The 27,632-nt window shown below is 37.7% G+C and overlaps 1 protein-coding gene across 1 annotated transcript in view; it reads left to right on the top strand.

Moving 5' to 3' along the window:
• The first annotated feature begins 6,662 nt into the window (after window positions 1-6,662).
• The window catches only part of LOC106091773 (substance-P receptor), a 72,766-nt gene continuing 51,796 nt past the window's right edge, over window positions 6,663-27,632 (top strand). The window contains exon 1 of the mRNA XM_013258433.2: window positions 6,663-7,412. The gene's annotated coding sequence lies outside the window, so the exon portion shown is untranslated. The remainder of the gene's footprint in view (window positions 7,413-27,632) is intronic.

Here is a 27,632-nt window from a genome sequence, read left to right as displayed (position 1 = left end):
ATAGATGAAACCAAATTCATCACGTTGTGATCGATGGAAGGCATTCATCCAGCGTGTAAGATGTACGATCGATATGTGAGGCGAATATAGATTTGGATCATTACCTTGTTGCAGCAAAGGTTCGCACCCGTTTGAACATGGCGAGGAAAGTACGATCTGACACTGCACGAAGCTGGACATTGAAAAGCTGCAAACACAACAGACTGACCAAACTGCTTGATGAAAACACTCCTAGTTCTGATGATATAATGACGCAGTGGCAAACCATTGCCCACTCCATGGAAAATGCCGTGAATCCGTGCTTGGGTAGCGGAAGCCTCCTTCATGAAACCCATGGTACGACCAAGAGTGTCGAGATGCTACTGAAGTCAAGAATGCGGCATATAGAGCAACCCTGCAGATGAAGGAGAGGTATCGGGAAAAAAGGAGAGAGGAGAAACGTCTATTCCGCAGAAACAAAAAGGAAATGGAAAGACGTGAGTGTGAGCGAATTGAGATGTACAGGAGGCAGCATGAAATCCGCAAATTCTACCAAAGAATTATCATGGCTTTGGTGCAGGCACATCCTCCTGCAGAGACAAAGAAGGAAATCTGGTACTTGACACAAATAGCGTGCTGAGGATATGGAAAATGCATTTTAACCAACTGCAAAAGTTCGACAATAGCGTCGAAGAGGATACCGCAGAACCAATCCCTGATGATGGTATAGAATGTTCACCTGGAAGTCAGAATGAGGTCCAAGTAGCAGTGACCCGACTAAAGAACAACAAGGCGCCAGGAGCCGACGGAGGCACATGCTGATAAGGCGTATGCATCAGCTTGTGTGCGCAAACTGGCTAGAAGAACGCATACCCGATGTTTGCAACCTCAGCATACTATGTCTTGTACACAAGAAAGGAGACAAGACGGAATGTGCCAACTACAGAGGAATAAGTCTCCTCACCATCGCATACTGATACTCTCGAGCGTACTGTGTGAAAGATTAAAACCTAAAGTCACTAAGATAATTGGGCCCTATCAATGTGCCTTCAGACCTGGTAAATCCACTACAGACCAGAAATTCACACTGCGCCAAATCCTGGAAAAGACCTGGAGAGGACAAATGAACACGTACCATCTTTTTGTTGACTGCAAAACCGCTTTCGATACAACTAAACTTCGAAGGTATTTTAAGCAAGCCCAGCAAAATTAATAAGAATCTGCAGGATGACACTTGCTGATACGCGTTCCTCAGCAAGAATCGGAAGAATGCTGATAAGGCGTATGCATCAGCTTGTGTGCGCAAACTGGCTAGAAGAACGCATACCCGATGTTTGCAACCTCAGCATACTATGTCTTGTACACAAGAAAGGAGACAAGACGGAATGTGCCAACTACAGAGGAATAAGTCTCCTCACCATCGCATACTGATACTCTCGAGCGTACTGTGTGAAAGATTAAAACCTAAAGTCACTAAGATAATTGGGCCCTATCAATGTGCCTTCAGACCTGGTAAATCCACTACAGACCAGAAATTCACACTGCGCCAAATCCTGGAAAAGACCTGGAGAGGACAAATGAACACGTACCATCTTTTTGTTGACTGCAAAACCGCTTTCGATACAACTAAACTTCGAAGGTATTTTAAGCAAGCCCAGCAAAATTAATAAGAATCTGCAGGATGACACTTGCTGATACGCGTTCCTCAGCAAGAATCGGAAGAATCTCTCGGAACCATTTAATACCAAACGAGGTTTCAGACAAGAAGATAGCCTATCGTGTGATCTCTTTAATATCCTGCTGGAGAAGATAATACGAGATGCAGATGTGAATAGATATGGCACACTAATCACAAGAGAACACATGCTACTCACCTATGCCGACGACATCGACATCATAGGTCGGTCACCGGAAGTAGTAACTGCAGCCTTTTATAGAATCGAAAGAGAGTCAGTGAAAATGGGGCTGGCAGTAAATGGAGATAAGACGAAATGGATGGTTTCAACTCCCAAAATGCCTTGTACAACCGAGCAGATAAAGAAAATGGAGAAAGTTGGGACCTACAACTTTCAGATAGTCAGCAACTTTATCTACCTCGGCACCGCCGTAACCGAAACGAATGACACCAGTTTTGAGATAAAGCGATAAATAATACTGGCTAACAGATGCTACTTTGGACTAAGTAAGCAGTTTAGAAACAAGGCCACCTCTCGACAGACGAAGATTACACCATACAAGACACTGATACTACCCGTGTTGTTATATAGATCTTATGCATGGGTACTTGTGAAAGCAGACGAGGCAGTGCTTGAAGTATTTGAGAGAAAGATTCTTCGTTAAATATATGGACCAGTTTGCGTTGACGGAGAATATAGGCGTCATATGGACCATGAGCTATATGACGACGTTAGCATAGTTACACGTCTCAAAATCACGGCACGGGAAAGCTGTGAGTATCACTCAGGCTGGAACATAGAGGTCCGATCTGTGTGGTGTTCATTGCTGCCACGAGAAGCTTAGCTGCGAGCTACTGGGCGCGTCCACAAGTTGCGGATAGTGAATTGCTCCATACGAAGTAACTGTAGCGGCAGTCGCGGACAATCAGCATTATCGAGCGGAGAGTCTCAGTGAGAGGTCGGGTGGCACCGGCTCTTGCCTAAATACTGAGTGCCTATGATACTCGATATGACAAGGCGAGTTATTGGCGCGTTTAAATAACCAATGGCCACACTGTTCCCGTGGAGATCGGTCCTTTGGACCGGAACGAACTTGCTCACCACTTGAAAATGTGGCTACAACAACGTATCAAAATATAATAGCTGCGTTGGCTAGGTCATGTTGTCAGAATGGATGAAGCAGCTCCAGCAAAGAAGTCTTTTGAAGTAGTACCAGGCAGCGATTCGGAGCGGAACAGGCCTAATTTTGCCGGAGCGGTTACCATTATCAAAAACCACTCCGCTCCGACAACAAGAAAACACACTTTTATATACGAGTACATATTTTTATACTTTCCATCATAAAATGGGATTCACTACTTTCGCCATTCCGTTTATACTTCCATGAAATATTGAACTGTGATCTAATAGAGAATAAACATTCTTAGTCGTCCTGGCATTTTATGTCGATTTATGTCCGTCTATTAGTCTGTCTCTCGAAAGTACGCTAACATTCGAAGAAGTCTAGCTAGGCACTTGAAATTTTGCACAAATACTTCATATTAGTGAGGTCAGTTGGGATTCTAAATGGGCTACTCGGTCCGTGTCTTTTATGTAGGTGTCATTTAAACCGTCCTCGGATTTTGAATTTTTGAGCTTCTAAAAGTCCCAATTTTAACCCGATTTGATTGAAATTTAGGACGAAGTGTTCGGTTTTTATACCCACCACCATAGAATGGGGGTATACTAATCTAGTCATTCCATTTGTAGCACCTCGAAATATTGATCTGCGACCCCATAAGGTATATATATTCTGGATCTCGATATTCTGATTCGATCTGTCCATGTCCGTCCGTCCGTTTGTCGAAATCACGATAACGGTCGAACGCCTAAAGCTATGCTATTGAAATTTTGCACAGATACTTATTATTAATGTAGCTCGTCGGGGATTTCAAATGGGTCATATCGGTTCAGATTTGGATATAGCTCCCATATAAACCGATCTCCTGACTTGACTTCTTGAGCACCTGGAAGCCGCAATTTTGGCTAATACTGATTGGCTATACTAACCTAGTCATTCCGTTTGCAACACCTCGAAATATTGACCTAGGACCCCACAAAGTATATATATTCTTGATCGCCTCGTCATTCTGAATCGATCTAGCCATGTACGGTCCAAATCGGTATATAACCCGATGTAGCTCCCATATAAACCGATCTCCCGATTTGACTTCTTGAGCCCCTGGAAGCCACATTTTTCATCTGAGTTGGCTTATATTTTGTACAAGCTGACCCGGGCCCGCTTTGCTGCGCCTTCTTTTACTTTATATGGAACAAAAGTTACCTTGGAATGTTTATTTTCGACAATTTAAGATCTTTTAGTGAAATACCATGCTAACTTGACTAACAGTTTAACAATATAAGTGTCTTTATCTGAATCCCATATGATCTTTATTGGTCCACGAATTTAAGTTTGGATGTAAGGTGTACTCCATTCTTAAAATACTTCATTTCAGCGCGATACTCTCACACATCAATGATATCTTTAGGTCAGATATTAGGAGGCTAAAGATAACCCTCTGTTTCAAATTTCAGCGAAATCGACCAATAAATAAAGCTTTTTTGGGCTTCAGACCCTTTATCGACGGATCGGTACATAAGGCAGCTATATATAAATATAGTCCGATATGCACCATATTTGAGCCAGATGTCGGATGGTCTAAACTACTCACTATTTCAAATTTCAGCGAAATCGGATAAAAAAAGCATTTATGGGCATTAGACTTAACTATCGTACATCAAAAAGACGTATCTGTGCCAAATTTCAGCTCAATATCTCAAATTTTGAAGGCTATAGAGTGATTACAACAGACGGACGGACAGACACACGTCTTAGAATTTAACGACGATCCGAAATATATATACTTTGTAGGGTCGGAATTTGATATTTCGATGTGTTGATGCAAACGGAATAACTAAATGAATATACAGGGGGTAAGATACGTGGGTACGGTGGTGGGTATAAAAAAAGAAAAACTATGAGGTCAAAAAGGATATGTAAACAATTTTATATAAATAACTAGCCGAACCGAGCCCGCTCCGCTGCGCCTTCTTTACTTCTCTAAGATATCGAATTTGCGCCATTGTAGCCTATGACGCTGAACGCGTTCGAATCCCCTCTTAATGTTGACGACGTTTTCGAGGTACAATGCCATGCATGGTCATTTAAAATATGTTGCCCAAAGAGGTGTCGCACTGCGGGATGATGTTCGGACTCGGCTATACAAAAAGGGCCATTATCATTGAGTTTAAACTTGAATTGGAAAGCACTTATTGATGTGTGAGAATTTGCCCCTTCTCGGTTATTGGTGGTAATGTTCTTCCTTAGGGTAATGTTCTCATTAGGGGAGGGATGGTACCTTGTGGATATCAAATTATGAGACCCACATTGCCATGGCCGGTAAATACGGACCGTTTGGTGGGTGTTTTGGGGCTAGGGCGGCCATCGGCAATTTGCATTGTTAATAAATATCAAATTCCTTCTTTATTCCCAACGGAAATGATGCTCAGTTAAGGGGGTGTTTTAGGGCTTACCCCAAAACACTTGACTCCAAAACTGGATATCAAAGAAACATTTTTTCTATAGAAAATGTGTCGCCGACATTTTTTCTATAGAAAATGTGTCGCCGACATTTTTTCTATAGAAAATGTGGCGCCGACATTTTTTCTATAGAAAATGTGTCGCCGACATTTTTTCTATAGAAAATGTGTCGCCGACATTTTTTCTATAGAAAATGTGTCGCCGACATTTTTTCTATAGAAAATGTGTCGCCGACATTTTTTCTATAGAAAATGTATCGCCGACATTTTTTCTATAGAAAATGTATCGCCGACATTTTTTCTATAGAAAATGTGTCGCCGACATTTTTTCTATAGAAAATGTGTCGCCGACATTTTTTCTATAGAAAATGTGTCGCCGACATTTTTTCTATAGAAAATGTGTCGCCGACATTTTTTCTATAGAAAATGTGTCGCCGACATTTTTTCTATAGAAAATGTGTCGCCGACATTTTTTCTATAGAAAATGTGTCGCCGACATTTTTTCTATAGAAAATGTGTCGCCGACATTTTTTCTATAGAAAATGTGTCGCCGACATTTTTTCTATAGAAAATGTGTCGCCGACATTTTTTCTATAGAAAATGTGTCGCCGACATTTTTTCTATAGAAAATGTGTCGCCGACATTTTTTCTATAGAAAATGTGTCGCCGACATTTTTTCTATAGAAAATGTGTCGCCGACATTTTTTCTATAGAAAATGTGTCGCCGACATTTTTTCTATAGAAAATGTGTCGCCGACATTTTTTCTATAGAAAATGTGTCGCCGACATTTTTTCTATAGAAAATGTGTCGCCGACATTTTTTCTATAGAAAATGTGTCGCCGACATTTTTTCTATAGAAAATGTGTCGCCGACATTTTTTCTATAGAAAATGTGTCGCCGACATTTTTTCTATAGAAAATGTGTCGCCGACATTTTTTCTACAGAAATTGCTTCGTTGATATATTAGATAAAATTTCTTTAGTTTTCCTTATACACTTTTGACTAACGAAATTTTAGAGGTTTTGTTATGTCTAAATTCGTTATATGTACTTCTGTTTGATCTATGCCAAGAAATCATCACTGTTTCTTTTTTCTCGCCACATAAAGTAATTTGGTATGCATTACATTTTTCTAGCCTATAAATACATACGACTTACCATATAGATGGAGAAATTCCTGGCTAACGATGATGTAAAGAATTTATGAATAACCATTCCATAAGAGCTACTCCTGATTGCTTCGTCCTCCATTACTAAGATATATGGTGTGTTGCTAGTTAGGTAGGTGGGAGACTTGGTATGATGAAGCTTTTGTCGTGGACGAAAAAAGAGTTGTTTAGCTTTGGTCTATGCGTTTAACAGAGTTCTGTTAAATTGGTTAACAGTATTGGAATGGTGCTGTGATGTGGACGAGTTGTTGTTGCGAGGAAAAAGCAACATGTTATCCCAATTGGTGCTGCTGGCGTTGTGCACTTTTCTGAATGGAAGGAAAAATCAAAAGTTCATGCAACTTGCAAATGCAAAAGGAACCCAGACACACGCCGACTCGAACACAACAAAACGCATTTTCGCCGGCAAAACATGCAATAGTTGGCAAAAAAACGTTGAACGTGAAACGTGCACAGCATAGACATGCCATGAAGGAGGCATCAATATCATCATCCGTAAAGCTACAAAAAAAAAAAAAAAAAATAAACAACAAAATAAAAAGGCGGCATGATAGCAAAAAATCTGTAAAAAATTAAAAAGAAAACAACCAAACATTTGTAACAAAAGTGAAGTGTTTACACAAAAATGGAAAAACAAATCGAAGCTCCCAATTAAAAATGTTATTGTTATGAATCGAATATACTTGGTCTAAATAAATTATGATTGTGGAAAATATTTGATAAAATAAAATCATTTAAAAATCTTTATCGGTGAAATAATTAACAAAAGTTTCCAAGAACCAAAGTTAATACGTCAACCAAAGGGGTTAATTCCTTTTTATATAAATTATTTCTTAAATTCAAAGAAATCATGTTTGGCTATAAAAAAGAATAGAAAAATGGATTAAAACTGAAGCCTCAAGGTATAGCAAAAGGAAAATCAAGGAGCAAGCGGAAGTGAAAACAAAGTTTATTCGTGGTGGTGGTAGCTGTATTACCAAACTCCATTATCCGTCAAGTGTTAAAGAGTGTAAGTTTTATTCAACACCCTTTATGTGGTGTCCCTTTTTCCCTCCTAAAAGCAGGCACGTAACATTTCTTTTTAATGTTCTGTCGGATAGTTTTGTTCTGGGACGAGGTCTTTTGTCATCTGGTGGTTAGTTGGCTGACTAGCTGCATGACAGTTGCTGCCTCTATATGCTGGGCTCTGACACCATTTTATTTGTTGGCTGCATACGTTTGGTTTTGTCATGTTACACCCCCTCCCCCCCATTAAATGTCTTCTACCCTTGCCATGTACGTCGATGTTGTGGCATGTTATGTGTTGCATGCATTCCTAATACAAAATAAATGGAGTTGAGTGGAAATACCAGTAACTGTCGAATAGCAAATAGCAAAAAAAGGAAAAAAATGTGAAAACATTAAAAGAGAACTTCAGTAAAAGTTTTTATTTCAAAAAAAAAAAAATCATTTCAAGTTATAGAAAAAACATTTCAAACTGGCAGATACAAAAAACAAGTAAGAGCGTGCTAAGTTCGGCCGGGCCGAATCTTATAAACCCTCCACCATGGACCGCATCTGTCGAATTCAAACAAAGAATAATTAATAAGGACGGAGGAGGAGGAGCTATATCAAGTTAGAGTTCGATTCGTGGCTCAAGAAGCAAAATCGGTTTATATTGGAGATGTATTAAGCTATAGATCGATTCAGACCATATTACACACGTATGTTGAAGGCCATGGGAGAAGCCGTTGTACAAAATTTGTGCCACATCGGATGAGAATTACTGTCTCTAGAGGCTCAAGAAGTCAAGATCACTGATCGGTTTATATGGAAGCTATATCAGGTTATGTACCGATTTGGCCCATTTACAATCCCAACTGACCTACACTTATAAGAAGTATGTGTGCAAAATTTCAAGCGTCTAGCTTTAATCTTTCAAAAGTTAGGGTGTTTTCGACAGACAGACGAACGGACATGGCTCTTTTGACTTAAAATGTCACGACGATCAAGAATATATGTACTTTATGGGATCTTAGACGCATATTTTGAGATGTTACAAACAGAATGACGCAATTTGAATACCCCCATCCTATAGTGGGGGGTATAAAAAGTTATAAACTATTTCGACACACAGTTATTATGCCACCATTACCTCTAAATTGTTGGCATTCTTCAATTCAAGATCTGAATTTCTTTTGATGCTTTATAATTTGCCTTAAACCATATATACATATCACGACAAATAATTAATTATATGTGCATTGTGTGAAATTGCGCAAAAATTATAAAGCAGATGAATTTTAAGCGCACAAAAACCGGATTTCTTGCCCAGAATTTACGAAATTTGGAAGAGATCCCTTAACACTCGTACCAGTTACTGTCAATATCAGAACTTACGCCCTTTTTTCTAAAATTTAAAGCAGTGAGACGCCATGTATCACTATTTGGCTCCTCAAAATCCATGGTTTTAGTCTGTACTCTTTACGAATACACACAGATAAAAATAATTTGGAAAACAACAACTTTTGTCGAAAAAGCGACGACGGAATTTGTTAATTTTCCTGCAAAAATTTATTTTAAATGTAAACAACCCAAAAATACCAATTTGGTTTTGAAAGGCACCCTTTGCAAGCCAACATATAACACCAACAATATGTCCAAAAGCAAGACAGATGCACAGCTTCGGTGTGTTGGTGTTTTATTTTCTTTCGCGCTGCTTGACTTGTTCATTTACTCCTTTGCTCTCAATTTTTTTTTCTGCCACTCTCTCTCTCTCCTTCTCTCTACTAATACCCTAAAATTCGATTTTGTTAATTTTGCCGCCGCGTGATTTGAACTCATGATTTCATTTTCGGTAGTTTTGCACGCACTCTAGCCTACCGACATACTTAATGACATGGGAGTCTTGTGTGCTACATGGTAGCACGCGTATTTTAACAACTTACTCAACAAAAGAATTTATTGAAAATCCACCAAATTTCAATTTTTTTGTCTGTCAAGTCTCTGCAAATCTACTTCAACATATGCTCTACAATTCATTGCTAATATTGGTTTAGAATTTAAAATTTCACATACAAATTTGGTTTGTTGGTTTTTTCTCCGCGTTAATTTATCTGTGTCAATAAATGAAATTTTTTCAGGAATATATATCTTTTGACCATAGGATGAGGGTATACTAACCTAGTCATTCCGTTTGTAACACCTCCAAATATTAATCTGCGACCCTATAAAGTATATATATTCTAGATCGTCTCGACATTCTGATTCGATCTATCCATGTCCGTCCATATGTCGAAATCACGATAGCGGTCAAACGCGTAAAGCTAGTCGCTTGAAATTTTGCACAGATACTATTATTATTGATGTAGGTTGGTGGGGATTGCAAATGGGCCATATCGGTTCAAACTTAGATATAGCTATTCCTAAACCGATTCCCCGTTTGAATTTCTTGAGCCAATGAAATCCGCAATTTTCGTCCGATTTGGCTGACGAATCGCACACAGAAAATCGTCCCACCCATCTTCGAGATCTGGCGTTTTTGAAAATAGGTAAGGGGAGGTTCCGCCCATTAAAGTTAGGATGTTAGATCTACTTCATTCTCTTGATTTTTGGTGATGGATTGGAGTAGCCAAACTCTTTGCCCCAAACATCAGCATTGTGCTCTACTCCCAAATTTATTTTAATTAAACCCCAATTGCCATAGGGATAGGGGGAGTTTAAGGGGTGAGACGACGCCCTTCTGTGTTCATCCCAATATGAGGGTAAGCATTGTACTCTACTACCAAAGACCTTTAACTTCTGTCCTATTCTATCCTGATCGGCATTCATATTTTATTTTTAACTCCTTTTTTGCGTAGGAAAGCACGAGGGGGATGGCCCTCTGACACGTTCTTTCAGTAGTCCTACATCACAGTTTTGTGTTGTTATGTTTCTCGATTAATTTCCATATTATCCCGATCGAAATTCACTTCTTTTTTGAATCGTATTAAGTGGGTGGGCCGGTTCCAGACTCTGTCCCAAATGTGTGTATTAGATTCGTATTAAACTCTGTAAGATCTTTCATTATACCCATCATCGAAGGATGGGGGTATATTCATTTTGTCATTCCGTTTGCAACACATCGAAAAACATATTTCCGACCCTACAATGTATATATATTCTTGATCAGCGTAAAAATCTAAGTCTGTCTGTTAAAATCACTCTACAGTCTTTAAAATAGAAATATTGTGCTGAAATTTTGCACAGATAAAGGCGCATTTGTTGTCCGATTTTGTCAACATTTGGGACAGTGAGTTGTGTTAGGACCTTTGACATCCTTTCTCAATTTGGCCCAGATCGGTCCAGATTTGGATATAACTGCCATATAGACCGATCCGCTGATTTAGGGTCTGAGGCCCATAAAATACACATTTATCATCCGATTTTGGTGAAATTTGGGTCAGTGAGTTGTGTTAGGCCACTCAACATTCCTCTTCAATTTGGCCCAAATCGGTCTAGATTTGGATATAGCTGCTATATAGACCGATCTCTCGATTTAAGGTTTTGCGCCCATAAAAGGCGCATTTGTTGTCCGATTTTGTCAACATTTGGGACAGTGAGTTGTATTAGGCCCTTCGACATCCGTCTTCAATTTGGCTCAGATTGGTTCAGATTTGGATATAGCTGCCATATAGACCGATCTCTAGATTTAAGGTTTTGGTCCAATAAAAGGCGCATTGATTGTCCGACGTCGCCAAAATTTGGGACAAAATTTGGCTTAGATCTGTCTTGATTTGGATATAGACCGATTTCTCGATTTAAGGTTTTGTGGCCATAAAAAGCGCATTTATAATCCGATTTCACCGAAATTTAGGACAGTGAGTTGTGTTAAGCTTTTCGATATATTTCTGCAATTTGGCCCAAAGCGGTGCTGATTGGGATATGGCTGCCATATAGACCTATATTTCGATTTAAAATTTTGGCCACATAAAAGACACATTTATATTCCGATTTCAATGAAATTGGACACTGTGACTTATGTTAGACTTTCCAACATCCGTGTCGTATATGGTTCAGATCTGTTTATTGAACAATGACTCGATATAGCTGCTATTGGGCATTTCATGCATTTCACCGGATTTCGACGAAAGGTGGTTTTACATATATGCCCGAGGTGGTGGGTATCCAAAGGGGTATGCCCGAGGTGGTGGGTATCCGAACTTAACGCCTTGTTGTATCAGCTTTTTATTATAGTTTTAAATGCCTTTCATTTGATATCCATATTTTTCCAGGGTAAATATCTCATGCCTAGGGGGTTTTGGGGGTGGAAAGGCCTCTCAGACACCAATGAATTTTTATGCTTGTTATTGGACCCCAAAATTTGCTGCCAATTTCGTGTTTTTGGGTTGGATGTATGGAAGAGCGTCCTTTTTCTATATGAAATTTGCCCATGACATTTTCTAAATTGTATAGCTATAGATTCTTAGTTTGAAGTGTTTACTATGTACAATTGTTGGAGATATTACTCCCACTTAAATTATAAGAATTTTATATTCTTGTTGTGCGGGTGTAAATTAATAAATTACAAAATTGTCAATTACTTTGAATGACTCGTTCATAACTGTATTCCTTTTTATACCCACCACCATATAATGAGTAAACCATCTAATCATTTATTCCATCCGTTTACAACACATCGAAACATTCATTTCTGACCCCACAAAGTATATAGATTTCTTTCTGGTCGCCGTAAAATTCAATGACGACTTAACGATGGCTGTGTGTCCGTCTGTTTTAATCACTCTATGGCAGTTGCGGGCAAATGCACATACACTATTTCACACATATTTGTGTACGCGAAAATATTACGCACACTAGCACATGTGCCCAACACTGCTCTAGAGTCTTCAAGAATTGAGATACATATTAAGTTGAAGTTTTGCACAGTCCCATATTTCTTCCATATGCAGGTTAAGTTCTTGAACGGCCAAATCTGACTTCTAAATCACAGCAATATTCAATGTCAAACCTTTTCAACAATAAATATTTTTTATGTCTATTGAAGTAAATAATATAACTTGTCTGCAAAATAATCTCTATATTATTCCTTTTTTATAGCACCCTTCAAATGAGGTTGCGTATAGCACATAGTTATAGTTAATTGCAATTCAAACTATTCAAATTGAACTAAATTTTTATAAACACCACCATAGGATGGGTGTATACTCATCTAGTCAGTCCGTTTGTAACACGTTGAAATATGCGTCTAAGGCCCCATAAAGCGTACAGCTTCCCGCTTGCAATGCACAAATACTAACTTTTGATGTACGTTGTTAGGGATTGTAAATGGGTCATATCGGTTCAGATTTAGATATAGCTCCCATATAAACCGATCTCCCAATTAGATTTCTTGAGCCGCTGGAAGCCGCAATTTTTGTCCGATTTGGCCGAAATTTTGCGTGTAGTGATCTGTGAGGACTTCCAAAAAGTAGGGTTGAAATCGACCAAAAACCTTATATAGCTCCCATATAAACCGATCTCCCGATTTGACTTCTTGGGCCCTTACAAGCCGCAATTTTTTTCCGATTTGGCTACAATTGCTGGATTTGGCTGAAATTTTCGATGCGGTTACAACTTCCAACAGCTTTGCAAATGACTGCCTAAATGAGTCTATAACCTGATATAGCTCTTACATAAACCGGTCTCGATCATCCTTGTTCGGTTTTTAGAAGCTTTAACTTGTTCTGGTTTGACGGATGTTTGGTATGTAGAATAAAATTATGCCCTTAAACTAAACTTATTTTGTAAAAATTTTTAAAAGAATCCATGGTGGTGGGTTCCCAAGATTCGGCCCGGCCGAACTTTGCACGCTTTTACTTGTTTGCGATAAAATTGTCTGGAAGGGTGACTGGTAGACTGAACAAGTAAATTAAATGACTACCATATCGCGATGAAGGGTATATTTATTGCAATACTTTATGACAATGTGGTCTATATAAAATACATTAACGCGTTGCTGGCTTCGTTTTGGGTTATTGGTAATGTTGTTGAAGGGAAATTGAAAATGTGTTTCCCGATAACATTCCATTTGTGGTGGCAAAACTTATTATGTTTCATCGTCGGTTGGTGGGCATCGGAAAAATGTTTTCACCGTGTTTACTGTTCAATGGAAAATAAAACTTTGTGTGTTTACCATCCACACGCACAAAGCTGGGATAAATATCTGCTTAACAAAAAAACTGGAAAATTTTGTATTTACAAAATTTCTTAGCTTGAAGGAATACACGAATAAGCAATGACCTCGATGCATGCTAAACGCAGCTAATTAAGCCGTTGAAACTTTAAACATGTTCATTTATTATTCACCTGAAACATAATGCTCTAACAACGGCAGGAGATGTAAGAGAAAGTCTTGTTGTTCGTCTTTATGAGCCTTACAGCTATAAGCGTTTATTTAAAAAGTTTTTAGATTTTCACTAGAATCCTTTTGAAGCATGATGTGGGGTTTGGTTCAAAGTGACCACTTAAGTAGGAAATTAGCAACTGTAGCAAATTTGCATACTGTGTACTCGTATGTGAAAAAGAAAATCTTAGCATGACTTATATTTTGCAAAATAGTTTAATTAAAATTGAATATAAAGTTGTTATATTGGGTTACCCAAAAAGTAATTGCGGATTTTTTAAAAGAAAGTAAATGCATTGTTAATAAACTTTAGAATGAACTTTAATCAAATATACTGTTTTTACACTTTTTTTCTAAAGCAAACTAAAAGTAACAGCTGATAACTGACAGAAAAAAGAATGCAATTACAAAGTCACAAGCTGTGAAACAATTTGTCAACGCCGACTATATGAAAAATCCGCAATTACTTTTTGGGCAACCAAATAAATATAGGTACATGCACAAGATAAAACTTCAGCGTAATATTTGTAAAGGCAAAACTTCATCACAATGTTTCCTAAAAACAAATCTTTAATAATTTAGCGTAACATTCTCTTCAGCCTGGGCCTGGCACCCATCGAAATTATTTTCTTAAAAAAAAATGTATTACTATTTTCCCTAAAGACAATATTTCAATAAAAATTTTTTTAAAGACTAAATTTTTAAGATTATTTGCTACATTTTAGTGAAAGTTTTTCTAACGATAAACTTTTGCCCAGCCTACCTCGAAATTATTTTATAAAGCTAAAATTTCAATAAAATTTTTTTGTGCCTATTCAATGCATTTTGCGACACTATATTTTGCCTAAACATTTTTAATTGTATACCCTCCACCATAGGATGGGGGTATACTAATTTTGTCATTCTGTTTGTAACTCCTCGAAATATTCGTCTAAGACCCCATTAAGTATATATATTCTTAATCGTCATGACATTTTAAGTCGAACTAGCCATGTCCGTCCGTCTGTCTGTCGAAGCATGCTAACTTTCGAAGGAATAAAGCTAGCCGCTTGAAATTTTGCGCATATACTTCTTATTAGTGTAGGTCGGTTGGGATTGTAAATGGGCTATATCGGTCCACGTTTTGATATAGCTGCCATAAACCAATCTGGGGTCTTGACTTCTTGAGCCTCTAAAGGGAGCAATTCCTATCCGATTTTGGCTGAAATATTGCATGGCGTGTTTTGTTATGACTCCCAACAAATGTAATAAGAATGGTTTAATTCGGTCTATAACCTGATGTAACTACCATGTAAACCGATCTGGGGTTTTGACTTCTTGAGCATCTAGAGGACGCAATTATTATCCGATTTGGTTGAAATTTTGCATGAGGTGTTTTGTTATGACTTTCAACAAATGTGCTAAGAATAGTTTAAATGGGTTCATAGCATGATATAGCTTCCATATAAACCGTTCTGGGCTCTTGACTTCTTGAGCCACTAGAGGGCGCAATTATTATCCGATTAAGCTTGTACAACGGCTTCTATTATGACCTTTAACATACGTGTCGAAAATTGTATGAATCGGTTTATAGCCTAATGCAGCTCCCCTATAAAACGATCTCCCTATTTTACTTCTTCAGCCCCTAAAGTGGCAATTCTTACTAGATTTGGCTGAAATTTTACACAATGACTTCTACTATGGTCTCCAATATTCAGTTCAATTATGGTCCGAAATGAACCATAACTTGATATTGTCCCAATAACATAGCAATTTTTTCTTTTATCCTTTGTTTACCTAAAAAGAGGGTATATAAGATTCGGCTCGGATTCGGCTAGCACGCTTTTACCCCCATAAGATGGGGGGTATACTAATTTCGTCATTCTGATTGTAACTACTCGAAATATTCGTCTGAGACCCCATAAAGTATATATATTCTTGATCGTCGTGAAATTTTATGTCGATCTAGCCATGTCCGTCCGTCTGTCCGTCCGTCCGTCTGTCTATCGAAAGCACGCTAACTTCCGAAGGAGTAAAGCTAGCCGCTTGAAATTTTGCACAAATACTTCTTATTAGTGTAGGTCGGATGGTATTGTAAATGGACCATATCGGTCCATGTTTTGATATAGCTGCCATATAAACCGATCTTGGGTCTTGACTTCTTGAGCCTCTAGAGTGCGCAATTCTTATCCGATTGGGATGAAATTTTGTTATGATATCCAACAACTGTGCCAAGTATGGTTCAAATCGGTCCATAACCTGATATAGCTGCCATATAAACCGATCTGGGGTCTTGACTTCTTGAGCCTCTAGAGTGCGCAATTCTTATCCGATTGGAATAACATTTTGCACGACGTGTTTTGCTACGATATCCAACAACTGTGCCAAGTATGGTTCAAATCGGTCCATAACCTTATATAGCTGTCATATAAACCGATTTTGGGTCTTGACTTCTTGAGCCTCTAGAGAGAGCAATTCTTATCCAATTTGAATGAATTTTGGCACGTAGTATTTTGTTATGATATCCAACAACTGTGCCAAATATGATTCAAATCGGTCCATAACCTGATATAGCTGTCATATAAACAGATCTGGGGACTTGACTTCTTGTGCTTCTAGAGGGCGCAATTCCTATCCGATTTGGCTGAACTTTTGCACAACTTTCCATAACCTGATATAGCTGCCATATAAACCGATCTGGGATCTTGACTTCTTGAACCTCTAGAGGTCGCAATTATTATCCGATTTGCCTGAAATTTGTACGGCGGATTCTTTCATGACCATCAACATACGTATTTATTATGGTCTGAATCGGTCCATAGCCCAATACAGCTCCCATATAAATCGATCTCTCTATTTTACTTTTTGAGCTCACAAAGAGCGCAATTCTCATTCGAATTGGCTGACATTTTACACTGGTCTCCAACATATAATTTAATTGTGGTCCAAACCGGACCATATCTTGATATCGCTCTAATAGCAGAGCAAATCTTTTCTTATATCCTTTTTTTTGCCTAAGAAGAGATGCCGGGAAAAGAACTCCACAAATGCGATCCATGGTGGAGAGTATATAAGATTCGGCCCGGCCGAACTTAGCACGCTTTTACTTGTTTTATTATACCCTCCACCATAAGATGGGGGGTATACTAATTTCGTCATTCTATTTGTAACTACTCGAAATATTCGTCTGAGACCCCATAAAGTATATATATTCTTGATCGTCGTGAAATTTTATGTCGATCTAGCCATGTCTGTCCATCTGTCCGTCCGTCCGTCCGTCTGTCTGTCGAAAGCATGCTAACTTCCGAAGGAGTAAAGGTAACCGCTTGAAATTTTGCACAAATACTTCCTATTAGTGTACGTCGGTTGGTATTGTAAATGGGCCATATCGGTCCATGTTTTGATATAGCTGTCATATAAACCGATCTTGGGTCTTGATTTCTTGAGCCTCTAGAGGGCGCAATTCTTATCCGATTTGAATGAATTTCGGCACGACGTGTTTTGTTATGATATTCAACAACTGTGCCAGGTATGGTTCATATCGGTCCATAACCTTATATAGCTGTCATATAAACCGATTTTGGGTCTTGACTTCTTGAGCCTCTAGAGAGAGCAATTCTTATCCAATTTGAATGAATTTTGGCACGTAGTATTTTGTTATGATATCCAACAACTGTGCCAAATATGATTCAAATCGGTCCATAACCTGATATAGCTGTCATATAAACAGATCTGGGGACTTGACTTCTTGTGCCTCTAGAGTGCGAAATTCTTATCCGATTGGAATGAAATTTCGCACGACGTGTTTTGTCATGATATCCAACATCTGTGCCAAGAATGGTTGAAATCGTTCTATAACCTGATATAGCTGTCATATAAACCGATCTTGGGTCTTGACTTCTTGAGCCTCTAGAGGGCGCAATTCTTATCCGATTTGAATGAATTTTGGCACGACGTGTTTTGTTATGATATCCAACAACTGTGTCAAGTATGGTTTAAATCGGTTTATAACCTGATATAGCTGTCATATAAACCGATCTGGGATCTTCACTTCTTGAGCCTGTAGAGGTCGCAATTATTATCCGATTTGCCTGAAATTTTGTACGACGGATTCTCTCATGACCGTCAACATACGTGTTTATTATGGTCTGAATCGGTCTATAGCCCGATACAGCTCCCATATAAATCGATCTCTCCATTTTACTTCTTGAGCCCCCAAAGGGCGCAATTCTTATTCGAATTGGATGACATTTTATACAGTTCTCAAACATATAATTTAATTGTGGTCCATACCGGACCATATCTTGATATCGCTCTAATAGCAGAGCAAATCTTTTCTTATATTCTCTTTTGCCTAAGAAGAGATGTCGGGAAAAGAACTCGACAAATGCGATCCATGGTGGAGGGTATATAAGATCCGGCCCGGCCGAACTTAGCACGCTTTTACTTGTTTTTATTTTTTTTTTTTTTCATTCCAAGGACCGATAGGTAGTCATAACAAAGATAATTTTGACCACTCTGGCCTCTCTCTATTCATATTGGCTTCTCCATATTAACGCCATCTGTTTTTAATTGGATCAACATAATCCAATTGGATAAACTGAATCCAATTGGATAAACTGAATCCAATTGATGGGCAAATTTAAATGTTAGTGCCACTCGTTTGGAGTGGATCATCATGTGGTGGTTGTCTAGGTGGTTGTCTATAATCTTCTTATCTATAAAATTCAATTTGTGTTTGGTTGTTTATATGGTTGTTCTGTATAAACTCAAATACGGCTGAACCGATTTCCTTGAAATTTTTACAGATTGTTTAGATGGGTTTGGAAGGAAACATAAGCTATATAATTTTTTGATATCGGGAGGGATCCTCTCCCTTACCCGAAAAGTACTATCCAAAATTAAAAGTCGACCGATTGGGACAATACGGGATTCAAATGAAAGGTATTCAAGAGTAGAGTACGAATTACGTAATTAAAATTGGGCATTGGGTATCAAATGAAAAGTAGATAACGAATCTGACATACAAACTAAAATAGATTTATTTGAAGATCATGAAAATATGGGACTCAAATGGAAGGTATTCGGGAGTAGATTTCGAATATGGTCAGGAAGTAGGAATAGGCTTTATAATTTATTGATAACGGAAGAGGGCGGACCCTCCACCGTTACCCCAAAAACACCACCCAAAATCAAAAGTGGACCGATAAGGATAACATGGGTATCAAATGAAAAGTATGCGGGAGTAGATAACGAATCTGGCATACAAATTCATGTCGAAGTATAGGGGGTCACCCCAACCCACGCCTCCCCAAAAAAAACCAACCAAAATGGGCATATTAGCCAATCACGGATATATGGGACTCGGTTTGTTTGTTCCGCATAGACTGAAAAACGGCAGAACCGATTTTCTCGCAACTTTCGCATATTATATAGGTTGTTCTGGAAGGAAACATAAGCTATATGATTTTTCGGTATCGAAAGGGAGACGGACCCTCCCCCTTATGCCAAAAACACAACCCAAAATCAATAGTGGACCGATCGGGACAATTAGGTATCAAAGGTACTGGAGAGTAGAATACGTATATGGTATTAACCACAAAACTCGCCCCAACCACAAAACTCCCCCAAACAGACATATTGGTCGTTCATTTCAATATGGGGCTCAAATGAAAGGTATTCGGGAGTAGATTTCGAATCTGGCATACAAAATCAGATCGAAGTATAAGGGTGCATGACTATATGATACTTGGCTAATATCGTTTTTTTTTTCATTTTGATAAATTGTGTACGTTTGCCTGGATGGAAACATAGGCTATATAATTTTTAGATATCCGGTGAAGGCGGACCCTCCACGCCACCCATATCTGAAAGTGGTCTGATGGGCACAATAAGGGTATCAAATGAAAGGTAGTGGAGACCAGAAAACAAATATGGTATTAAAATTTGGATCCACCCCCAAATACCGGAAAATGAGCATGGTCGGCTACATGGCTAAATGGGACTAAAATTAAAGGTTACGAATATGACATTAAAATTTGCGTTCAAGCCTAGGTGGCGCTATTCCTCCTAAAGATACGTCAAATGGGTTATTTGACCCATTATGACAATATGGGACTCAAATGAAAGGTATTTGAAAGTAGAAAACGAATTTGATATCCAAGTTTGGAGCCAAGTTTTTGGGGTACGCCCTAAAGCACCCCTTTAATTGAACTTCATTTCCGTTGAGAATAAAGAACTAATTTGATATCTATTTTCAATGCAAAGTGCCGGTGGCCGCTCTAGCCCCAAAACACCATACAAACGGTTTATATTTACCGGCCATGGTAATATGGGGCTCAAATTAAAGTGATTTGGAAGTGCAGCACGAATTTGATATCCATGTTAGAGTCGAAACGTCTGAGGTGGCACCCCTCCCCTAATGAAAGCATTGCCCTAAGGAAGAAAATTACTACAAGGAGAAGGGGCAAATTCTCACACATCAATGAGTGCTTTCCGATTCAAGTTTAAACTCAATGATAAGGGACCTTTTTTATAGCCGAGTCCGAACGGCGTCCAGCAGTGCGACACCTCTTTTGGGAAAATTTTTTAAATGACCATGCTTGGCATTTTCCCACCGCTTTGCCCGATGTTCTGGCCAGGATTCGAACAGGCTCAGCGTCATAGGCTACAATAGCACGAATTTAATATCCGCATTCAGGGCGATGGGGACACAGGGCGATGGGGACACACCCAAAAAAGATATTAAAGAGTTAAAGAAGGCGCAGCGGAGCGGGCCCGGTTTGGCAAGTACAAATAAATTTAGTTGAAGGGCATAATTTTGTTCTAGATACAAAATTCCTGTCAAACCAGCATAAATTAAAGCTTCTAGGAAATGAGCAAGAATGATCGAGAGACCGTTCTACATAGGAGCTACATTAGGTTATAGACTGATTTAGACCGTATTTTTCGCAGTTATTGAAAGTCGTAACAGAACACCGCATATAAAATTTCAGCCAAATCGGACAAAAATTGCGGCTTGTAAGGACTCAAATCGGGAGATCGGTTTATATGGGAGCTATCAGGTTATATACCGATTTGGACTTTACTCGGCACAATTGTTTAAAGTCATAACAGAACACTTTGTGCAAAACTTCATTCAAATCGGACTAAAACTGTTGCTTGTAAGGGCTCAAGAATTCAAATCGGGAGATCGGTTTATATGAACGTACGTAGCAAAGGCTCAAAAACACATTGACCAATGGGGCAAACTCCACTATTCTGCATCAATCCTAAGTACTTGTGCAAAATTTCAAGCAGCTAGCTTTACGCGTTCGACCGCAATCGTGAGTTCGACAGACGTACATGGCTAGATCGATCAAGAATATATATGCTTTATGGGGTCTTAGACGAATATTTCGAGGTGTTACAAACGGAATGACTTGATAAGTATACCCCCATCCTATGGTGGTGGGTATGAAAATCGGATCAGATTTGAATTTAGCTCCCATATATATGTTCGTCCGATTATGACTAATATTAATACAAAGGGCTCATTTGTTAAACGATTTTATCAAAATGGCAGAAAGTATTTTGTTTGAGTCTGTAATATTTTTTACAGGCTAATCGAACCGAAAATTTAACAATTTGTTATCGAAACGATTTTTCAACAATTTTACCACTTCCATGTAATTTGTCTCGTTTACCTCCAACGATAAAATTGTGTCCAAAGCGGCACCATTTAAGTTTGAACGCAGATGATGGAATTTATCCAGGTCACTCAAATCCGTGCTGCTGTCGACAATTGTTGAGAACAGTTAAAAGAAATTTGGCCAATATGCATAAGCCCCGCCAAACTTCGGCAACTGTATCTCTGGTAGGCGTGTTTTGCGTGTCGAAGATGATGTTTAGGAAAAGGGACTGCCATCAACAGAAAATTGGCGCACAGTCGAAGGACGTGGATTTGATTCCAATCTCCGGATGGAATTCATCTGTCGAGTCAATTTGGCCTTGACATCCAGATGCATGGCGGTAAACTTCATCCGTTCTTCACTTTCCATTTCGGCCGTTACCATCTCCTCCAACGCTGACTGAGCCTCTTCGAATGAGGCGCTTATCTGCTCCAAATAGTCGAGACGGACGGACAAATCTGCATCATCATATTCACCAAGCTGCGTTGGCGTTAGGGATTTTTTCAACATCTCCAACTGCTTCAGCATTGATGCAATTCTTGTCATGAAGGACAATAAACTTTTTTGAGTTTCCGCCATCACTTGCGTTGTTAGTATGCTCTGCGTCTGGCATATTTCCTTTATTTTTAATTTAACAACTTAGCGTTCATTCACAAAAACTTTCAAAAATAAATAAAATATTATCCGAATTGATGATATTTTTCTAGTGATCACCAAATAGATCACGTCGGGTTCACCAATGTTTGAGTCTGTAATATTTTTTACAGGCTAATCGAACCGAAAACAAAACATAACAAGCTTTCACAAAAAAATTCAAGTTCCGAATTGAACAACTTTATTGACTTGCTTGTTGCTAACCAAAAAGACTAATGTTATATGTAAAGCAAGAAATGTAACTTCAACCAAAAATGCAACTGCATTCGTGTATAAAAAAAAAAGGTTTCATGTACAAAAAAGTTTTATGTACATATACTCACACATACATAAAAGTGCATCCCCAATCTATTAGCACAGACAGCTGCTAGACAGCGACCAGACAGAAATCCGCAGGCGTATTTGTGAAAGTACATGCATGCAATTAGATGGTAGGCAGGTAGCAGATTTGAGATGTTGCAATGCAATAACAATAATTTCCATACAATTTTTGGGTAACAGCAGTAGCCAAACCAAACAGGACCAGACTTGCGGTTAACAGATTTTCTTCTGACTCTCGACATTACTGGTAAATTTTATAGAAATAGGTCCAGATTTAGATATAGCTCTCTTACGTATATATCGCCCAATTTTCATTCCTAGGCCTACTGCAAGCGCATATATTGACCAATCTTCCCAAAACTTTGTACAACGATTCCCTCGATAACCACCACAATATCTATGAAGTTTGCTCGAAATCGGTTCAGATTTAGATATAGCTCCCATATATATGTTCTTCTGATTTTGAAATATATTGCAATAGAGTGCTCATTTGGCAAGGAGTATTTTCTTATGACTCTCAATATTACTGGCGAATTTCATAGAAATCGCCCGATTTAGATATAGCTGTCTTTTATGTATATCGCCCGATTTCACTTCGTGAGCCACGGCAAGCGCATTTATTGACCAATCTTGTCTAACACTTTCGTCGATGAATACCACAATATCTATGAAGTTTGGTTGAAATCCGTTCAGATTTAGATAAAGCTCCCATATATATGTTCGTCAGTTTTTGGGTAATTTGCAATAATGTTGTCATTTGTTATTATAGTTTGAGCATATTTGCTCGAAATTTAATACAGATTGTTTAATACCGAAACACGAAACAACTCCACATGAAACAACTCCCTTCACCGAAAGATGAAATTAATACCCATATTTGAGGAGATATTTCATTATGAAATAACTCCCCAAATATTTAAATTAAATAATTTCCCAATAAATAAAACAAGTAAAAGCTTGTTAAGTTTGGCCGGGCCGAATCTTGGGAACCCATCACCATGGATTCTGCTAAAAATGTATACAAAATAAATTGAGTTGCAGGACATTATTGGGTTGCCCAAAAAGTAATTGCGGATTTTTTAAATGAAGGTAAATGCATTTTTAATAAAACTTAGAATGAAGTTTAATCAAATATACTTTTTTTTTTCTAAAGCAAGCTAAAAGTAACAGCTGATAACTGACAGAAGAAAGAATGCAATTACAGAGTCACAAGCTGTGAAAAAATTTGTCAACGTCGACTATATGAAAAATCCGCAATTACTTTTTGGGCAACCCAATATTTTATTCTTCATAACAAACTTCTGACAAACCAGCAAAAATTAAAGCTATTAGGAACAAGGCTGATCGAGAGACTGGTTTACATGGGAGCTATATCAGGTTATAGACTGATTTCGACTGTAATTGGCACAGTTATTGGAAGTCGTAACAGAACACTACATACACTACCAAATCGGACAAAAATTGCGGCTTGTATTGGCTCAAGAAATCAAATCGGCAGATCGGTTTATATAGGAGCTATATCGACCGATTTAAAACGTACTTTTCACAGTTGTTAAAAGTCATAACAGAATACTATTTGCAAAATTTTAGCTAAATCAGACGAAAGTTGCGGCTTCCAGGGGCTTAAGAAGTCAAATCGGAAGATCGGTTTATATGGCAGCCATATGGCTATAGTGATTTCGACAGACGGACATGACTATATCGACTCGGGATTTCGAGATAATCAAGAATTTACATACTTTATGGGGTCTGAGATCAACATTTCGAGGTGTTACCAACGGAATGCATTGAATATTTAATAGCAATAATTAAATATCCATTGCATTCCGTTTGTAACACCTCGAAATATTGATCTAAGACCCCATAAAGTATGTAAATTCTTGATTGTCTCTACATCCCGAGTCGATCTGGTCCCGCCATCCTTTTTCTAAACTGGGCTTTCAAAATGTTCGAAAACTGAGCCTATAAAAATTTTTTTTAAATTTTAAAATTCTATTACAGGATATATAGGAAAAACTACAAAGCGATATTTTCACTAAAATAATTAAACAATTTTTGTTCTGTGATACAAAATGCAATGAAATGTTTTCCAATTAGATACACAAGTTCAATAAAGTGTATCTTAAGGAAAAGTTTTAATGCAATTTTTTTATAGAACTTTACAATCAAATACATTTTAAAGATAAAATTAAAAAATTTAAACACAGAATTTCAATAACATCGTTATAGGCAATATTTCAAAAAAGTTTTTAAATCCAAAATTTTTTTGAAATATTTCCAAAATGTTTCTAAATGAAAACTTTTTTTTTGTTTCTCTTTCGAGACAAGCTATGATACAATTACCGCATTAATTACACTCGAAAACCCTGTCTATGAGCTGTACTTTTCCTAATGCATGTATTTTTGTGTAATGACATACATTCTTACTGTGACAAATTACATTTCTTCCGTACTTTTAGTAAAATTATTTCTAAGGACAATATTTCGATCAAATTTTCTTTAAAGAAACAATTTCAATAAAATTTTTTATAAGGTCAAATGATCAATGAAATGCTTCATAAAAATTTTAACTTTACTTTTTTTTAAAGACAAAACTTCAGCCAATTTTTTTATGAAAACAAAATTTAAAAAAATGTTTCTAATGACATTATTTTAATGATATTTTTTCTAAATACAAAATTTCTATGCATTTTTTTAAGACAGTATTTCAATAAAATTTTTCTGGTACTTAAATTTTAATGAAATTCGTTCTAAAGATGAAATTTCAAAAAAGATATTTCTAAAGACTTAAGTCTATAGATAATAAATACCCTTACAGACTAATAACAATATATTTACAAATGTATTATCCTAATAATTTAAAAATAATATAATTTTATTTTTTAAACTTTCTCGATTCTCAGATAGATCTATTAAATCTTTCAGTTGGTTAAATTGATAACATAGGTGCCGAAAAGGATCATTATTAGCATAGTTGGTTTTATAATAAGAAATTTTCAAAAGATCAAAACATCTCGTAGGTCTGATAGGAACGTTAAAGAAAATTCGATTCAAAAGAAAGCAGGAATCTATTTGACCATGAATTAATTTTGTCAAAAACGTAATGTTTAGCATGGTTCTACGACTTTATAATGTAGGAAGCTTTATAAGATTTAATCGGTACTCATACGAAGGTAATGAGCTTCTGTCCCACCCATTTCGACGGAGACAAAATAGTAGAAATTGTTTTTGAACCGATTCTATCAAATCAGAATGAATATTGTAGTATGGATCCCATACCACTGAACCGTACTCGAGATTACTTCTAACTAGCGACATATATAAGTTTTTCGTCACAGAGAAATCATTAAGTTCTTTACTCCAGCGTTTCATGAAGCCAAGAGCACTATGTTCTTTGTTTACAACCATTGAGATGTGTTGACGGAAGTTTAAGCGTTGATCTAGAAGAACAAACAAAACAGCACAGAGCCAAGATGACTACCCTGTGGAACACCTGAAGAGACAACAATTGATTTGGAAACTGCAGTACCAAATTTAAAGCTTTGAGTACGTCCAGTCAGATATGATCTGATCCACTTTAGTAAAGATGGACTGAAACCAATAAGATCAATTTTTCTTAACAGAAGGTTGTGGTTGACTTTATTAAATGCTTTACAAAAATCGTTATATATAGTATCCGTTTGGTAGCGTTCCCTTAAGCCATCGTTGACCAAACAAGTAAATTCTAAAATATTTGTTATCGTCGATTTCGATTTCCGGAAACCATGTTGGTAGGGAGACAATATAGAAGAGACTTGATGTGAAATGGGGTCAGTCAGAATTTTCTCTAATAGCTTCAGAATAGCATTCAAAATTGAAATGCCCCTATAATTAGAAACCTCAGTGCGATTTCCGGCTTTAAATAGCGGTCTTATATAAGATTGCTTCCACAATTCCGGCAGATATCCATGCTCTAATGAACTGTTGAAAAGTGTACAAAGGGGATACGAAAGTTCGAGAGCGCAATGCTTTAAAATGTTCGATGGAATGCCATCTGGACCGGGATTAAAAGTTATCTTCAGTGACCTTAAATTTTCAAGTACTGCGTTTTCGCCAATCCCAGACACGTCTATATAAGCTGCATTGCTGATTGCGTATGGATATGTTCCACATAAAACATAATAATTATCTGTGTAGGTAGGCTAAAAAAGTCAGCAAAAGATGTCGGCAATGCCTGAATCGTTATCAGCTACTTTAGCTTTATATCTAAGAAAGTTCGGTAAACTACTACAACGGCGATTTGAATCCACAAATTTGTAGAAGGATTAAGGATTTGATTTCAATTGATTTCTAATTTTATTCAAATAACTACCATACGCCAATTTGTTTTCTTTATTACATTCGCATCTTGTAAATGAATATATCGAAAAGTCAGACGTTGACCATGAGCGTTTGGACCTTTTATATAATTTATTCTTCTTGTTCTTCAGCCTAGAAAGATTGGTTGTATTCCATGGAGGACCAGATGCGTTGTGAAAAGTAGTTTTAGGGACAGATTGAGAAATAAAGTCAAGTAGCACAGTATAAAAAGTTGAAATCATTTCATTGATATCTTTAGATCTGAAAATTTCATTCCAATGTACAGATGAGAGTAGTGAGTTCAGTTTGATGTAATCAGTTTGGCTGAAAAATTGCAAAATAACATTTCCTGTGACGTCCAACCGATGCACCAAGTTTGGTTCCAATTGGTTTAAAACCTGATATAGCTCCCATATAAACCTACCTCCCCAATATGTAGTTCTTGCGCCGCTAGAGGCCGCAACTCTTATCCGGTTTTGCTGAAGATATGCACAACAACTTTCCCTGTAATCTTCAACCAGTGCACCAAGTATGATTCCAATCTCCGATCCAATACCGGTCTTCCGAATATACTTCTTGAGCCGCTGGAGGCCGCAACTCTTATCAGATTTGGCCGAAAATGTGCTCAATAACATTTCCTATGACCTCCAACCGATGCACCAAGTATAGTTGCAATCGGTCCAAAACCTAATATAGCTCCTTATAAACCGATCTCTCGAATACACTTCTGGAGCCTACTCTCATCCAAATTAGTTTTGTACAACGACATCTCCTTTGACCTTCGACATGCGCGCTTAAGACGAACTGAATCTGAGCCCCTATAGGGTGCAAATCTTATCTCATTTGATTGACATTTTACACATGTCTTCTACTGTAATCTCCAACATCCAAACCAGGTATGGTC

The sequence above is a fragment of the Stomoxys calcitrans genome, chromosome 1, assembly GCF_963082655.1.
Source record: "Stomoxys calcitrans chromosome 1, idStoCalc2.1, whole genome shotgun sequence".
In the NCBI taxonomy this organism is placed as follows: Eukaryota; Metazoa; Arthropoda; class Insecta; order Diptera; family Muscidae; genus Stomoxys; species Stomoxys calcitrans.
This window is presented reverse-complemented; position numbering and strand designations above follow the sequence as displayed.